This window comes from Lontra canadensis, unplaced genomic scaffold (assembly GCF_010015895.1).
Source record: "Lontra canadensis isolate GAN:19392208 unplaced genomic scaffold, GSC_riverotter_1.0 scaffold42, whole genome shotgun sequence".
Taxonomy (NCBI): domain Eukaryota; kingdom Metazoa; phylum Chordata; class Mammalia; order Carnivora; family Mustelidae; genus Lontra; species Lontra canadensis.
Window position 1 is genome coordinate 12,588,077 of NW_022631036.1, and position 18,209 is coordinate 12,606,285.

Consider the following 18,209-nt stretch of genomic DNA (forward strand, 5'->3'; position numbering starts at 1 on the left):
TTCATAACTTAGTGTTGAAAAGAGAGAAATTTTAAAAAGGCCATGAGTTAAAACAGTAAACAGAAGAGCAAAGGAGAGAAAAAGCTCAACAGCTTGTCTTAAATATAGGAGTTCACTTTACTTTTCCTACTAAAAATAAAAAGAAATGTTTGGATCTATATTGCCTTGTCTGTACTAATTTCACTGTTAATAGCTTAGTGGCTGGGAACCTCAACATTTAATAAACACGGATACATTTTTTTAATCTCCACAAAATCTTGACTCTTTCCACATATATCGGGCCAAGACAGAAGTGGTCTGATAGGATCCAAACTCAAATTTGCATAGCCAACATTGTCTGGTGGGGGCTCAAACGAGCCATGGCGAATTTTGATATTCAAGATAAAACATTATGCGAAAACACTAGAAACGTGGAAAAGAGAGAAGTGTCAAAACAAAAGTTCCTACTCACTTTCTTTCATGCATAATTATGCAAATAAAATGATAATTATGGACTGTCCCTTTTATTTTGACCCAGTTCACACTAGCAGTGTACAATGAAGAATGGAGGCGATTATCTGCATGATCAAAGCAATAGATTACTCTTATTTTTAAAAGACAAATTATCATGATTACCAGGATATTTGTTTCAATTGTGCTGATTACTCTGTTGATGGAGATCAGGTCCAAAAGAATTTCCTTCTTTTATTCTGATTTTCCCACAATCAAACAGAGAAATGGTATTTCCATAACTGTGATTCACCACAGCACAAGATCAGGTCAGGGAGAAGAAGGAACAATTGTTGGCAAAATATCTAATGTGGACATAAATTCAACTTGTTTAATTAGAAGAATTCAGCAACTCACCTTTCTCTCCCAAGTTCTCTCATTTCATTTGAAAGGGGAATCTTCCTCACTGGTGTGTATATATCTGTTCATGACTCTTCTAATTTGAAAGAAAAAAAATCCCTAAAACAGACCTCCCCAAATCCTGCTTCTCTGGCCACACCTCTGTCTCTGTTAAAGTTAAATAAATGTTATCTGTGGTGTTCTTATTATTATTGTTACTCCTAGGTATTTAAAAAATGTATTTGTTGCTATTATAAAAGAAAACTTTTCCCACACCAATTATAGCTATTTATCTCTGGTATATAGGAATGCTATTAATATTTATATGTGTGTTTTTATCTGGCTATTTATTAAACCCTCCCATTAGTTTTACAAAATTCACAGTTCTTTTTTATCCCCCTTTTTAAAGGACTATTTCTCATGGGTCCCCAGCACTGACTTAAAGGGCTTTAATGGTAATATTTCTCAAAATGGATAAGCCCATAACTTAGGATAAGCTCTTACATCACTATGAACCCCAAGAAGATTAGGAGATTAAATACATACTCCTCTTTAGAAAACCAGTAACCTAAAATTAATGTGATTTGTGTTTTTTTTCTTTTATGAAATTAAACCGTTGTAAAAATGAGCATAAACTGACTTCTAAGGTACAGATTTTTTAAAAAAGATTTTATTTATTTATTTGAAAGAGAGCACACAAGCAAAGTTGGAGGGGCGGGTTGGGAGGGTTGGAGATGGCAGACTCCCAGCTGAACAGGGAGCCTGAGGCAAGGCTCTAGGAGGGGCTCCATGCAGTTTCTACCCCAGGACCCTGAGATCATGACCTAGGCCAAAGGCAGATGCTTAACCAACTGAGCCACCCAGGCATCTCTAAAATACAGATTCTGTTGGTATCAGTACACTGTACTGCTCTTTGCCACATGATGACAATAGACCGTATTTTTAAAAAAGTTTTGTTATGGGGGGCGCCTGGGTGGCTCAGTGGGTTAAAGCCTCTGCCTTCGGCTCAGGTCATGGTCCCAGGGTCCTGGGATCGAGCCCCATATCGGGCTCTCTGCTCAGCGGGGAGCCTGCTTCCTCCTCTCTCTCTTGCCTGCCACTCTGCCTACTTGTGATCTCTGTCTGTCAAAAAAATAAAATCTTTAAAAAAAAAAAGTTTTGTTATGGTAACCTGTTCTTGGGTATTGGATTTTGTCTTTTCCCCCCTTGTTTACAAAAATGTAAAAGAAAATAAAGGCAATAATAATATTCAGACTTTAGATAGTAAATATATTTGGGTTTAAAATAATAAATCAAATAATTCAACAGGACCTGTACCTATGGTCTGATTTATTGAATATATTTCCTTCAGCTCGATAAAGTAGTTGAGTTAGTAGAAAATAGTAGATACTCTATCCTCTGTGTGGGTCATAGCAGTGAATAAGTCCTGAGGTAGAGAGATCCGTGAAAAGCTAGGTTTGTTCTGATGGACGGGTGTGTGTGTGTATGTATATGTGTGTGTCTTTTTCACAGTAAGAGAATGCTGTTGTTGACATTATATCTGTTCATTAGGATGATGTTGTGTGTCTTTACCCATAATGGGAAAGATGGGGAACCAAATAGCCAGGCCATGACTCAGGAAGAGAAATATGTCTGTAGCCATTAAAAATCTCCTATTCTGAGACCCAGAGTGGAGTTTGTAGGATATATCAGTCAGTGATATTTCTATTTCTTCCTTTTGTTCACATACCCAGTAGATGAACTCCCCTCTCCCAAATTTTTTTTTAAGTACCCAGTGTGAGAGTCCCTAGTTAAGTTAAAGCATGTGAGTAGACTACAGATAATGAAAATAGTGGCACAAACACCAGATTTAGCCACAGAAATCATTTGGCAACATATGGCACTGGAGTGGAGTGGACTATTATAGAATTGTCATAGTCTAGGGTGAAATGTCTTTAAGACTTCTCTTGTTAGTGTGATTGTACTTGTAATCCAGATAATTCAAGTTTGAGAAACACTGGAACTGTTCTAATCAGCTTCAGTACAAAAGGCGTTTGGATTCCAGCATTAGGTTGGTTGGTTCGTTCATTCATTCATTCATTCATTCGATATTTATATAGTCTCTACCATGACCAGGCTAAGTATGGCTTTCAAATGTTGGGGATATAGCAAGGAAGAAAACAAAGTGCCATACCTAATGGATTTATAGTCTAGGTAATAAGAAAGGAGAAAAATATGTAATATAATTCAGATAGTGGTAAGTGAAAATAATACAGAATGAAGACCTGAAACTAATATGGCATTGTGTGTTAACAATACTGGAATCAAAATAAAATAAAATAAAATTTGAAAAAGAAAATAATACAGGATGATTATAGAGAATGATAAAGATGGTGATTGTTATAGTTAGGGGAGGTCTTTTTGGGGGGATTGTCTGCCAGACTTAGTTTTTGGATAAAGCATGAGATTTCAGCTTTTTCAAGGTTTTCAGTAGTCATATAGAAAGAATGGAGGGATAGGGGTGCCTGGGTGGCTCAGTTGTTAAGCATCTGCCTTTGGCTCAGGTCATGATCTAGGGTCTTGGGATCCAACCCCACATCGGGCTCCCAGCTCAGTGGGGAGCCTACTTCTCCCTCTCCCACTCCCTCTGCTTGCATTCTCTTTCTTGTTGTGTCTCTATCAAATAAATAAATAAAATCTTAAAAAACAAAAAAGAATGGAGGGCTAGATCAGGACCTGATAGACATTTAAGAAGGGAAATACCTGAACTCATTTTCATGGCTTATGTTTTATACCTTCTCTATGTAACTCCTTAATTAATGGGTGAAAAATATAAACACATGATGACTTGATCATATGCTGTGATAGTAGCAGAGTTAACACTGGAACTCAGAGATTCTGAATTTCTTGTGTCCTCCATTGAAACACACTTTGTTCTCTTTATTCTTCTCTTTTTCATTAAAGCCATGTAAGTAGCCAATGTATTTTCTTCTTTCATGTTAGATGGTTTCTTCTCCTATCTTCTTTGATGTTTTCTCTGGGCCATTGCAGAGTGGATACAGTATACTGAAATATGCTGGACCTTATGAGTTTACACGTTTCAGCTCTCATGAGGGGCACTTGGCCAGAAGGAAGTTTTCCATGGGGATAAAGATAGGGCAGATGTTTTTGTCCTAAAGTTAGGAGATGTTTTACTTCTACTCCTACCAAAAGGTAGATCAGAGTTATGAAGTTAGTTTCAATTTCCAAAGAAATGTCTGCCTACAACTCACATATTTTATGAGCTCTTTGGATATTGTCACATAAAATCGATGTTTCTACAAAATTGCATTTTATAATGGTGATATAACTTATGATGGGATTTTGAGATTCACGGTTTCAAATTTTTATACTGTGCAGCATGAACACATGGATTCAAATGTAGCAGACAGTTCTCATTCCTTTCTAGAACTCCCTCCCTGCTTAAATCTTGGCACTGCTTTTTCAGTTTTGGTTAGCAGACATCAGTCTCTTGTATCACATTTTAGTTTGGTCACCACCAAACTTGGTCATGGTTATTAATTTTTTTATCCTCCAGGATTTCTAGGAAATATTTCCGATAAATGAACAGGATCTTCTTGTGTGTTAATGTGCTCTCATAATTGCTCTCTTTTCCTTTTAGAGAGAAAGGGGGAAATTGGACAGTAGAGTGGAATGAGAAAATTTTCCTTTAATCTTATATTCATCTATTTTTTTAAAAGTGTGTTGATTAAAGGGCAATATAGTCATCATTTAAAGAGAAATGCAAAATATGTAGTGTTTAAAGTCCATTAATGGAATTGGTGTATCTTGGTATCAGAACCTATTGTGATATGATTGGGGGTGGGCAGGTAAGGGAAATAATGCGGTAAGATTTGGAAATCTGAGTCAAGTTTTAGAATATAAATATTTTTTCTCAAAATAATCTTAGAATCCTTGATTACTCTTTCTGGTAATGGTGGTATAGTCTTGTCAGACTAAGTCTTCTGCAGTAAACAATTGAACACAATAACGCATGGGAGACAACTAAATGCAGACAGAAAAATCATTGTTGGAGATTTTTAATAATTCTCTTTTGATAATTTATAGACCATCCAGACAAAAAATGAGAAATAGAAAAGATATAAAAAACATTATTAAGCAGCATGATCTAATTGACGTAGGACATTTCACCTGATAGTGGCAAGATATACACTCTTTTCAAAAGCACATGGACTAGTCACCAAGATAAACCATATGCTGGACCACAATATAAGTCTCAATGAATTTCAGAAGATTGAAATTTTATATAGTATATTCTCTGACCATACTCAATTAAATTAGAAATCAATAGCAATAAGGTTTCTGGGAAATCCCCCATTATTTTAAAATTAAATAGCTTTTTCTAAGTAACTCTTAGATCAAAGAAGAAATCACAAGAAAAGATAGGAAATATTTAAAAATGAACAATAATGAAAACACAGTATGTCAAAATTTATTTGATGTGGCTAAAAAAATGCCCAGAGGGAAATTTATAGCTTGAAATGCTTATATTAGAGAAAAACAAACAAACAAACAAACAAACAAGTTTCTAGCTTATGAAGCTAGAAAAAGAAGAGAAAGTGAAACTTGAAGTAAATAGAAAGAAAAATAAGACTAAAATAAAATTAATTAAATAAAAATTTGGTTCATTTAAAAGATTAATAAAACATAAAATTCTAGTAAAAGCCACCTAGAAAAAAAGAGAGAAAAAACAAATTAATGAATATCAGGATGAAAAAAGGGGCTATCACTACAGACATTTCAAGCATCAGAAGGATACCAAGATAATATAGTAAATAGTTTATTTTAGTGGAGCACAATCTCCTGTATCTTTCTGAGAACAATGCATAGAAGGTAGTTGATTTTTTGAAAACTTACATATTTGAAGCCGTATTCATGGTTTTTCTTGATATTTTGGCTGGTTATAGGATTCCTTAATTGAACACAATTTCCCATCATATTTAAAAGCATTTCTCCATTGTTTTCTAGCTTCTGTGACTGTTAAAAATTCTGAAGCTATTCTGATTCTGAACTTTTCGATATGATATCTTTTAATCTGGAAACTATCAGGATCTGGAAGCTTTTAGAGAACTAAAGTAACAAAATGATCTCCTTTGTACCAAGTATGATCTTTCAGTTTGAAAACCCATATTGTTAAATTCTAGGAAATTATCTTGTTATTTCTTTGAAAGGTTTTTTTTTTTCCCCCCCTATTCTCATTGTGGGTAATTCCTAGTGACCTTCTTTCATTGTTCATGTCTTCCTTTTCAAGTTTTCTGGAAGAAATACCAAACCAAAAAATATTATCTTTCAGGTTTTTTTTCTTTAAATTTAAAATTTTATTCTTTTTTAACATTTTAAGAAATGCTTTATTATTCTCTGAATTTTTATTTTTGAAATATATATAACATCATGATCTCGTTTATGACTCCAATGCTTTTATTTCTCTGAGGTTATTCATGGTTGCTTACTTTCTTTATATTGTTTCTTTTTACTGAGTTCCTTTTTTTTTTTTTTTAAATAAACCTGTTTTTTAGGTCTTTGTCTTTCATATTGATGGTTTCCTCAAATGGTTAATGATGCTTGGTTTACTGTTTGTATTTAAGAGTGAGGCATCAAGAAGCCGAAGGTGACACTGAAAAGCTGGCTGGGCTTGCTCACTGGGTGGTGAATCTGGTAGTTTACTTGGATCTCATAATATCAACTCTTCTTGAGTTGATCAAATTCTCCAGAAAAGAATTCTCCAATTTCTTGACTTCCAGTATTCTAGGAGTTGATAGCGAGAGGAGAATCATTAGTTCGATTTTTCTAGAGTCAATCTGTCATTTCCTGATGAAATAGAACGGAGATGCGTGTCTGGCTGAATGGGGCAGGGGAAGGGATCTGGGAAAATAACTGCTCCCTCAGATTCGGAGCCAGTGCTCCTATTTTCAGTCCCACTCCTCATCCTCCACCCTCTGTACTAAGCAGCATCTCAAATTCCTCAGGCTTTCTGGGATTCTGGAACACCTAAAGGCTTACTTCTTATTGACTCCCCAACTTCAGGCACTGAAGTTTTATTTTCTCTGCTTTCCCAAGTCAGCAGCCACTTAATCCATCTACTTTCTATCTTCCAAAATTATAATATCTCTTATCTATTGTTATCTCTTCTTTTCTTTTTATTCTATTGTTATTTTGGTCATATTTTAAGACAGTACAGAAGTAAGTGTGTATATTCAAGCCTCCATGTTTAATGAGTAGCCCTACTGGTAAGTCACAAAGAAATTATTACTTCAAAAGCCTCAAGAACCCATCAACGATATGGTGTAGGAATCTTATTTCTTATTGCTCATTTCGCCCTCCCTTAAATACAGATGTGCTAAAACCTCTCCCTCTCTACCAGATGTCTAGGGTCCCAACTCCCTTTTTGGGGGTACTTGTGCTATTGGAGTTTGGGGAAAACTGTCCTCACAGGGCCGCCAGTGGTTAAGGTGCTAGATGGTAATGAAGTGAAAATGACCAGATGTCAATAACATCAGTTGGTGTCATAGCTGGGCCCAGGCAGCAGGACATTCTTGCTGAGTAAGGGCTGACCAGTGTGCCTGATGAACTCACTTCCTAGTCAGCCTCTGGGCTTCATGGTCCTTTGTCAGTCCACCAGCCCAGCTCCTATGAGGCTGTGGCTCTTTATCGTTGTTGGGCAACTTCCCTGGGACTGTTTCTAGACTTTTGAAGTCATCTTCAATTTACTGGTCCCCCTTCCCACTTTCTTCCTTTTAATCTGGAGATACTCTTTGTTTCTTACAAGGTATTTCTTTATTCCTACTGTCTCTTCAAATTCAATTATCTAGTTTTTTAGCATTTGAACTAATGACCCATTAAATCTGGAACCCAAATTACTAGCTACCTCAAAATAAACTTTCTTCCTAGGCAACTGTTCTGATCTTTAAATTCTCCTAGGAGCTGACAGATATATGTGCATGCTATTGCCCCCGCAAAGGGAAGGAAATCCATCAATGAAGCTTCTATCTTGAAAGTTTCTGGATGTTTACATGTTGCCATGGACCTTTGATGACTTAAAAATCACATTATCTGGGCACCTGGGTGGCTCAGTGGGTTAAAGCCTCTGCCTTCAGATCAGGTAATGATCCCAGGGTCCTGGGATTGAGCCCCACATCTCTCTCTCTGCTTCCCCCTTTCTCTCTGCCTACTTCTCTGCCTACTTGTGATCTCTGCCAAATAAATAAATAAAATCTTTAAACAAATTCATATTATCCACCCAAGCTATTTGGAGGTCTTGCAATACACAGTTAACAATTATTTTTCAAGTACTACCTCTGTGCCATACTTTGGAAATACAGAAGTGAACAGGAAAGGAAGAATCCTGTTCCTAAAGGAGTTGGTGTTCTAGTTTGAGAGTTAAGCATTGAAGGTAAATTAAACACAGAAGGTGAATACTACAACCTGAGAGATCCAGCTAAAACCACAGACGCTGATTCCTATTCGATTATTCCAAATAAGTTAATATGTACATATTTTTCCAAATCATGTTGCTGACCTTTCTTGCTGGGAATAAGGGGAAAGATTGAATCTTTTCCATATAATAAATCAATCACTAGTGAAATATAAAATGAAGAGCTGGAAAGTTTTTCCAGATAGCATAAAAATATCTTTGCAGGAAAGTGCTTTGCTATTAAATCAGTCTATGCAGTTGGGCCAGGTAATTCTCCTTTCTAAGTTGATTTTGTCGCTGAACTTTCATTATATCTTGAAGTTGGTATGTAAGTGAGACAAATGAAAGACAAGTTTGGATAAGGATAGTGTTTGGTATTATGTTCATTGTATGCAGTTAGGTTTTTTTTTTTCAATTTTAAAGTACTATTCTTATTTGTACTAATATTCATTTCCTGTCTTTTATTTTTAAAGGTTTTATTTATTTATTTGAGAGAGAATGAGAGAGAGAGAGAGAGCGAGCACGAAAGGAGGGAGGGTCAGAGGGAGAAGCAGACTCCCACCAAGCAGGGAGCCCAATGTGGGTCTGGATCCTGGAACTCCAGGATCATGACCTGAGCTGAAGGCAGTTGCTTAACCAACTGAGCCACCCAACTTCTGTCATTTCCTGTCTTAAGAATTTTATTAAGGAACATCCTTGAAATAGGTGTTTTACCATTGCTATCTTGCCAAGGCACTTACATTGTGGCAGTTTTTCTAACTGTGGTCAGGTGTGATGTTCAATAATTCTTCATATTAAAAATGATACTTGGTTCTCCAGTTTATCATTTAATATAATTATCATGGTTTTGGTTCATGTTCATTATCCCTTATTTCTCTCATCCTATGCTTTTTTTTTTAAAGATTTTATTTATTTATTTGACAGACAGAGATCACAAGCAGGCAGAGAGGCAGGCAGAGAGAGAGGAGGATGCAGGCTCCCTGCTGAGCAGAGAGCCCGATGCGGGGCTTGATCCCAGGACCCTGGGATCACGACCCGAGCCGAAGGCAGAGGCTTTAACCCACTGAGCCACCCAGGCACCCCTCCTATGCTGTTTTTAATCACTTGCTTCTGAGTGGACCTTCAAAGGAATTATCCTCTGAATCCTCTGTGTGACTCAATGAGGTCAGTTTTGAGTTGGCCACCTGGGGAACTGTCCATAGAGCCAACCCAATACTTTGGGCCAATAACTCTACTTTGTTCCAACAGTAACTAAAGAGTTATATCTGATTGCAGTGTGGAGGCAGTCTCTGAGCCAGTGGGAGTGCAATTGCTGATAGAATGGCATGGGAAAACGCCTAATGCATGCCCTCTGTAGAGTGGGGGAACATGTATTTTCAAAGACAAGATTTGGAGTCCGACCCAGTTCACATTGAGTTTTTACCATCTACCAGTTGTGTGACTTTGAGACAATTCTCTCTGAATCTCAATTTCTTCATCTATAAAACAGAAACCTTAAAGTAGCTACTTTACAATGCTGCTATATATATATTTTTAAATGGAAGACACTAGGTTTATAGAATGGTATAAAGTAAATACTCATGAAGACAAAAATAGAAAGAGATAATCCTGTACTAATATTTTCTAGTTTACACACCTTCACTTGATAATAATGAAAACACTTCAAGGAAATTGGTTAAAGGAAATAGGATGCAAGGCAGGTTGGGCAGTATAACCTAATCAAAAGAAATACAGGAAGACAGCGGACAGGGCAGTAATGTATAAGCAGACAGGTAGAAACTTTCTCTTAGACTCTCAGTTGGATTTACTAACCTAAATATCTAGATATTTTCAATACTCCCTTATATATCAGGGATCTATAAAATTAATACTTCAAAGTGATATTAATTAGGGAAAAATCAAACTGGAAATTTCCAGGGGAAAAAGTTATTCATCGGTTGACATAAAAGACATAAAATCTTATAATGCATCAGATTCAACAGTTCCCTGTTTTACAAATCCCTGAAAGGGCTTTTATTCTGATTTCATGGACTGTTTTTCCTTTTCCTTCTCCATCTCAGGCTGGCCCAGCACTCCGTGGTGGTCAGTGAATATTCGTGAAGACCTATTTTCCCTGGTGGCAGCACCTACCTGTGGACAGAAAGGTTCACACGGATCACTTGTGATCTGTAGGCCAGAATTTTAAAAAACAGCCTGACTCATTCACAAACTTAAAAATAATATGTTTACACAAAACATTGTACTTCTCCAGCTCTGCAAATCCTTGTCTTTTTCTTTCAAATACAGAAATCAAATTTAAAAAAGGAATTTCTTGTATAATTCAAGTAGCTCACCTTTTTTCCCTGGATATTTATTAGGAAGTCAGCATTGCATGCAAAATGGCTATGAGTTTAGTTTTTACTAAATAATGGGACAGCAGAATTTTTAGATAAAGTTTCTTTCAAAACTGTTTACACATGCGAAGTGTACTTTATAACAAGGTTTGGTGGAACCATTGCTGAGGGATCTGGAAGAACTTCATGATATCAGTGTAACAATTAACAAGATAGTTATATCTTGTTACAGCTGAGTACATAATCCAGCTACTTATTGGACATGGTATAGGGTCTAAAGTACAGATAATAAAACATTTTCATTTGTCATAATCCAACCATTTATACTTGAAATTATAAGTACTGCCTTGGGTTCAGAATGTTCCAACTAGGAAAACATGCTTCTCTATACCCAGGCTCAGGCACACTGAATTTGAAGTAGGGACAAAGAGGGGAAGGCTTAAGGAGACTAATGAGGAGACTAAGCAGAAGACTGAGTAGGAAACGTGAATGCCGGCAAAACCAGTGTGTTTTGGTGAGGTGAGTTGTGAACGTCCAAAGAATTTCAGATTTCTTGATGAAAGGTACTATTGCAATACAAAGCTAAGAGGTGTGAAATCTGTTGGTATTGACACGCACAGATATTTGTAGTTCTTCTAAAACATTTCAAAGTGTCCTACCTCCATGGCTTTCTTTCTTTTTTTTTTTAAGATTTTATTTATTAACTTAGAGAGAGAGGGAGATCACAAGTAAGCAGAGAGGCAGGCAGAGAGAGAGAGGGAAGCAGGCTCCCCGCTGAGCAGAGAGCCCAATGTGGGGCTCGATTTCAGGACCCTGAGATCATGACCAGCTGAAGGCAGAGGCTTAACCCACTGAGCCACCCAGACACCCCCCTCCATGACTTTTTAATTTCAATTGTGTGTATGTGTGCGCATGTGTGTACGCATTGGTAGGGGCCAGGTGGTTGGGAAGGCTTTGTCAATGAGTTCTTGGTTCTTTAATTATAGACAAAACCACACCAGAGTAATATATTTTAATTAGAAACCTGGAACCAGAGAGGATTATCTCAGGAAAATATTTATTTTCAACTCTACAGAGCTCATAGCGAGATCTTATTATTGTAGAAAACAGTGAAAGAAAGAAGAATGTGACAGACACTATTTTGAGTAAGAAGAGAGTTTGGAGAAAGTTCTCCAAATCAAAAGTTGGTAGTTGTTTGCAAAATATATCTTGAAAACGAATCTTGTTAATATTGGGTTTGGAGATTTCATAGCATATCTCAGATAATAGGCTGAAAGAAATGTATTACCAGTCTCAGATTGAAATAGTGTAGTTTGTAGTTATTTTTATTTCTTACCAGTAACTTGCTTTTACAAGTTGCAAGAGGAAAGGGAACCCACTGATTTAAGTCTGATTTTGTAATAATAAAAATAGAAAGTGTTGTAAGCAATACAGAGAATACTATAACACCCATGTTTTTCCATAAAAATTTGATACATGCCTGATTCGTTTCAGATTGTTTTAGTTATCTTTACAGAAGTCAGTACTGTTAGCCCTCTGTTTGCCATGTTCATTCCTTTGTCCTTTTATTAGCCTGAAGTTAAGTGCATCATTCATCCATGCTTTTACATCATCAAAAATACTAATTTTGTGTGTGTGTTGTAAGCTTTACATTAATGCTATCATATGATATAGATCATTCTACAGCTCGCTGTTTTCAGTCATCCTGGTGCCTTTAAACTTTGTATATGTTGATGCCCGTGGCTTTAATTCATTTTAGTGTTGCATTATAACCCAGGGCATGATTCAACCACAATTTATTTGTGCATTCCTTTATTAATAGATAGTTGTTTCTCATGTTTTTGTAGTTACAGACAATGCTGCAATATTGTTGCATACGTCTCTTCTACCATGCTGGAGTTCTTTAGGGTATATTCCTGAAAGTGTACTTGTGTCCTAGGATATAAGCATCTCCAAATTTAGTAGATATTGTCCACTGGATTTCAAAGAAGTAATGCCCATTTATATTCCCACCAGCAGTGTTTGAAAGATTGAGAGTTCCTCTCTCCCCACATCTTTGTCCACACCCAGCTGGAATTTATTCTTTTAGCAACTGTTTATTGAGTAGCTATTGTGATGGTAAAGCAATATGACAATCCTTTCCTTCATGAAGCCTTCATTCCTGTGGGATACAGACAGACACTATATAAAATGTGTTTGCAGGTAAGAGATAGCAAGCCACACGGATGGCATAAGTGGGGTATGGTGAGCTTTTTTAGGTCAGGCAAACCTTCCTAGAGGAAGTGACATTTAAGCAGAAAACTGATTGAAATGCAGAAGCAAGTCATGTGGACATATGGGGAAAGAAGAAATGGTAAGTACAAAGGCCCTGAGGTGGGAGAACACTTGTCTTTAAAATTTTTGTCTGTCTCTTAAGGTATGAGATTATATCCTGTTGTTTTCATGTATATTTCCCTTATTATAAGGTTATTAGTCATTCAGTTTCCTCTTCTGTGTATAGCCAGTTTCATTTTTCATTTCTTTCTTAGTGGTCAGCAGAAATTCTTTAGATATTTTGGATACTATGTATCAGTTGTCTGTGTTTTGCACATCTTTTAAAAATTAGTAAAATTATTATTTCTTTGCAAAAGCTCTACACTGAGAAGAGTTTCCAACAATTTCGGGAAACACACAAATCCCTACAAAGCAAAATTAAATGTAGGAGGCAGTGTTAATACTAAAAAACTTGAGTATAGACAGAGGTAATTACCTAGATAATTTTTGGACAAGCTTGTAATAAAAAGAATTTGGTTTTGGGAAAAAATCTGAGTTATTTAGAAAAAATTTTAAAATTCTCTACTTTTAAGTTTATGTGCATATCCACATTTGTGGGAAGAGTTTACTTAGTCAAAACTATCTAGATCTGCACAGTCCAACAGAAATATAATGTGATCCATAAATGGGAACGCCATACATAATTAAAAAATTTTCCAAGAACCACATTAAAAAAGGTAAAAAGAAACAGGTGAAACTCTAGTTACTTATAAGTAATAATAATATATATAATTTATATATATATATTTATTATATATATATATTTTATGGAACTCACTATATTAAAAATATTTGATTTCAACATATAATCAATTGAAAAATTGTTGAGATATATTATTTAAAAAATATCAGTTCTTTGAATTCTGATGTGAATTTACAGTTACAGCATATTTCAGTTGGGATTAATTACATTTGAAGTGCTCCATAGCCATATGAGGTTAATGGCTGTTGTATTGGTTAGTGTTACCCTGTATCATTTGACACAATAGAGTACCTTCTACCCCCAATTTGTCTGTGAGGTTGTAAAGATCTGTAGACCCAGAGCTTAACAGAACTCCAAAGTAGGTAGGTTGAGATTCTCTCCTTGTAAGGAGTGCTATATACTGCTACTCCAAAAAAAGGATTTGAAATTTGAACTGTTTTACACTGCTATATAAAAGTTGTGCTTGCCAAGGAAACCAAAAAATATGGTCTTTTTAGAAAAACACATTCCTATGATATCATTTGTAAAATTAGCAATGAATAAAGTAAAAGGCTTCTTTAAGGACTAGAATACACAGATAACCCATAAGCACATGAATAGATAATTAACACCACTAATCATTAGGGAAATGCAAATCAGACCACAATGAGTGGTTCACACCCCTTAGGGTGGCTATTATCTAAAAAGCAAAACAAAACCGTACCCAGAAAATGGTAAGTATTAACAAGAATATGTAGAAATTGGAACCCTTATGCACTGCTGTTGGGAATGGTTAAAAATAGAATTATTGTAAGATCTAGCCCTTATACTTCTGGGTATATACCCCAAAGAATTGAAAGCAGGGTCTCAAAGAGATATGTGTGCACCATGTTTAGAGTAGTTTTATTCACAATGGCCAAAAGCTGGACGCAGCATAGGTACCTATTACCAGATGAATGGATAAACAATATGTGATACATCATTTTTTTAAATTAAATTAAATTAAATTAAATATTATTATTTTTTGTGTGTGTTCCAAAATTCACTGTTTATGCACCTCACCCAGTGCTCCATGCAATACGTGCCCTCCTTAATACCCAACCATCAGGCTTACCCACCCCCTATCCCCTGCCTTCCGAAAGCCTCAGTTTGTTTCTCAGAGTCCACAGTCTCTCATGGTTTGTCTAACTCTCGGATTTCCCCCAACTCAATTCTCTTCTCCATCTCCCAATGTTTTCCATGTTATTCCTTATGCTCCACAAGTAAGTGAGACCATATGATACTTGACTCTCTCTGCTTGACTTATTTCACTCAGCATAATCTCTTCCAGTCCCATCCATGTTGATACAAAAGTTGGATATTCATCCTTTCTGATGGAGGCATAATACTCCATTGTATATATGGACCATATCTTCTTTATCCATTCACCCGTTGAAGGGCAACTTGGTTCTTTCCACCATTTGGTGACTATGGCCATTGCTGCTATGAACATTGGGGTACAGGTGGCCCTTCTTTTCACTACATTTGTATCTTTGGGGTAAATACCCAGTAGTGCAATTGTAGGGTCATAGGGTAGCTCCATATTTAATTTCTTAAGGAATCTCTACACTGTATTCCAAAGTGGCTGCACCAACTTGTGTTCCCACCAACAGTGTAAGAGGGTTCCCTTTTCTCCACATCCTCTCCAACACTTGTTGTTTCCTGTCTTGTTTATTTTGGCCATTCTAACTGGTATAAGGTGGTATCTCAATTTGGTTTTGATATGAATCTCCCTGATGGCTAATGATGATGAACATTTTTTCATGTGTCTGTTAGCCATTTGTACGTCTTCTTTGGAGAAGTGTCTATGCATATCTTCTGCCCATTTTTTGATGTGATTATCTGTTTTGTGTATGTTGAGTTTGAGGAGTTCTTTATAGATCTTCGATATCAGCCCTTTGTCTGTAGTGTCATTCTTAAAGAGTCTATCCACCAAGAAGATCTAACAATTGTAAATATTTATGCCCCCAATACAGGAGCAGCCAACTACATAAGACAACTGTTAAGAATAAGAATCATATTGATATGAGTACATTAATAGTAGGGGATCTTAACATGCCACTCTCAGTAATAGATCATCCAAGCAGAAAATCAATAAAGAAATAAGAGCATTGAATGACACATTGGGCCAGATGGACCTCATAGATATATACAGAACTTTCCACCCTAAAACAACAGAATACTCATTCTTCTTGAGTGCACATGGAACTTTCTCCAGAATAGACTACATACTTGGTCACAAATCAGGGCTCAATGGATACTGGAAGACTGAGATTATTCCCTGAATATTCTCAGACAACAATGCTTTGAAACTGGAATGCAATCACAAGAAAAAGTATGGAAGGAATGCAAACACTTGGAAGGTAAAGACCACTCTGCTTAAGAATGTTTGGATCAACCAGGAAATCAAAGAAGAACTTAAACAATTCATGAAAACCAATGATAATGAAGACACTTTGGTCCAAAACCTATGGGATATGGTAAAGGCAGTCCTAAGGGGGAAATACATAGCCATCCAAGCCTCACTCAAAAAAATTGAAATATCCAGAATATACCAGCTCTCGTTACACCTTAAAGAACAGGAGAATCAAGAAGCAATTAAGCCAACCTAACACACAAGAAGGAAAATAATCAAGATTAGAGCAGAGATCAATGAGATAGAAACTAGAGATACAGTAGAACACATCAATGAAACTAGAAGCTGTTTTTTTTTTTTTTTTGAAAGAATCAATAAGATCGATAAACTACTGGCCAAACTAATCCAAAAGAAAAGAGAGAGGACCCAAATTAATAAAATTATGAATGAAAAGGGAGAGATCATGACTAACATCAAGTAAATAGAAAGAATCATCAGAAATTATTATCAACAGTTATATGCCAATAAGTTAAGCAACCTAGATGAAATGGATGCATTCCTGGAAACCTATAAACTTCCAAAATTGAATCCGGAAGAAACTGACAACATGAATAGACCAATATCTAGTAACAAGATTGAAGCAGTGATCAAAAACCTCTCAGAAAACAAGAACCCAGGACCTGATGGATTCCCTGGGGAATTCTACCAAACATGCAAAGAAGAAATAATACCTGTTCTCCTGAAGCTGTTTCAAAAAATAGAAACAGAAGAAAACTTCCAGACTCTTTCTACAAAGCCAGCATTACCCTGATCCCCAAACAAGGCAAAAACCCCACCAAAAAGGAGAATTTCAGACCAATATCCCTGATGAATATGGATGCCAAGATTCTCAACAAGATCTTAGCTAATAGGATCCAACAATACATTAAAAAGGTTATCCACCATGCCCAGATGGGATTTATCCACGGGATGCAAGGATGGTTCAACATTCACAAATCAATCAATGTGGTAGAACAAATCAGTAAGAGAAGAACTACATGGTTCTTTCAGTTGATGCAGAAAAAGCATTTGATAAGACACAGCATCCATTCCTGATTAAAATGCTTCAAAATATAGGGATAGAGGGAACATTCCTCAACTTCATAAAATCTATCTATGAAAAACCCACAGCAAATATCATCCTCAATAGGAACAGCTGGCAGCCTTCCCTTTGAGATCAGGAACATGACAAGGATGTTCACTCTCACCACTCTTGTTCAACATATTACTAGAAGTCCTAGCATCAGCAATCAGACAACAAAAAGAAATAAAGGTATTCAAATTGGCAAAGAAGAAGTCAAACTCTCTATCTTTGCAAATGACAGGATACTTTCTATGGAAAACCTAAGACTCCACCCCCAGACTACTAGAACTCATAGAGCAATTCAGTAATGTGGCAGGATACAAAATCAATGTATAGAAATCTGTTGCCTTCTTATACACTCACAGTGAAAATATAGAAAGGGAAATTAGAGAATCGATTCCATTTATTATAGCACCAAGAACCATAAGATACCTGGGAATAAACCTAACCAAAGAGGTAAAGGATCTGTACTTGAGGAACTACAGAACACTTATGAAAGAAATTGAAGAAGACACAAAAAGATGGAAGACCATTCCATGCTCATGGATTGGAAGACTAAGCATTGTTAAAATGTCTATACTGCCTAAAGCAATCTGTATTTTCATTGCCAACCTGATCAAAATTCCACCGGCATTTTTCAAAGAGCTGGAACAAACAATTCTAAAATTTGTATGGAACCAGAAGAGACCCCAAATTGCTAAGGAAATGTTGAAAAAGAAAAACAAAACTTTGATATATCATATGATGGAATATTATTCAGCCTTAAAAAGAATGGAAATTCTGACACATGTTACAACATGGATGAATCTTGAGGACATTATACTAAGTGAAATAAGCCAATCACAAAAGGACAAATACTCATTTTACTCTTAAGAGGTAGTTATAGTAGTCAAATTTATAGAGACAGAAAGTAAAATGGAGCTTACTGAAGTGGAGGGGAGGGGGAATGAAGATCCTATTGAATGGGTACATAATTTTAGTTTTGCAAGCTGAAAAACATTCTGTGGTAAAATGATGGAGATGGTTGCACTATATGAAGGTACTTAATGCCACTGAACTATGCATTTATAAATGGTTAAGATGGG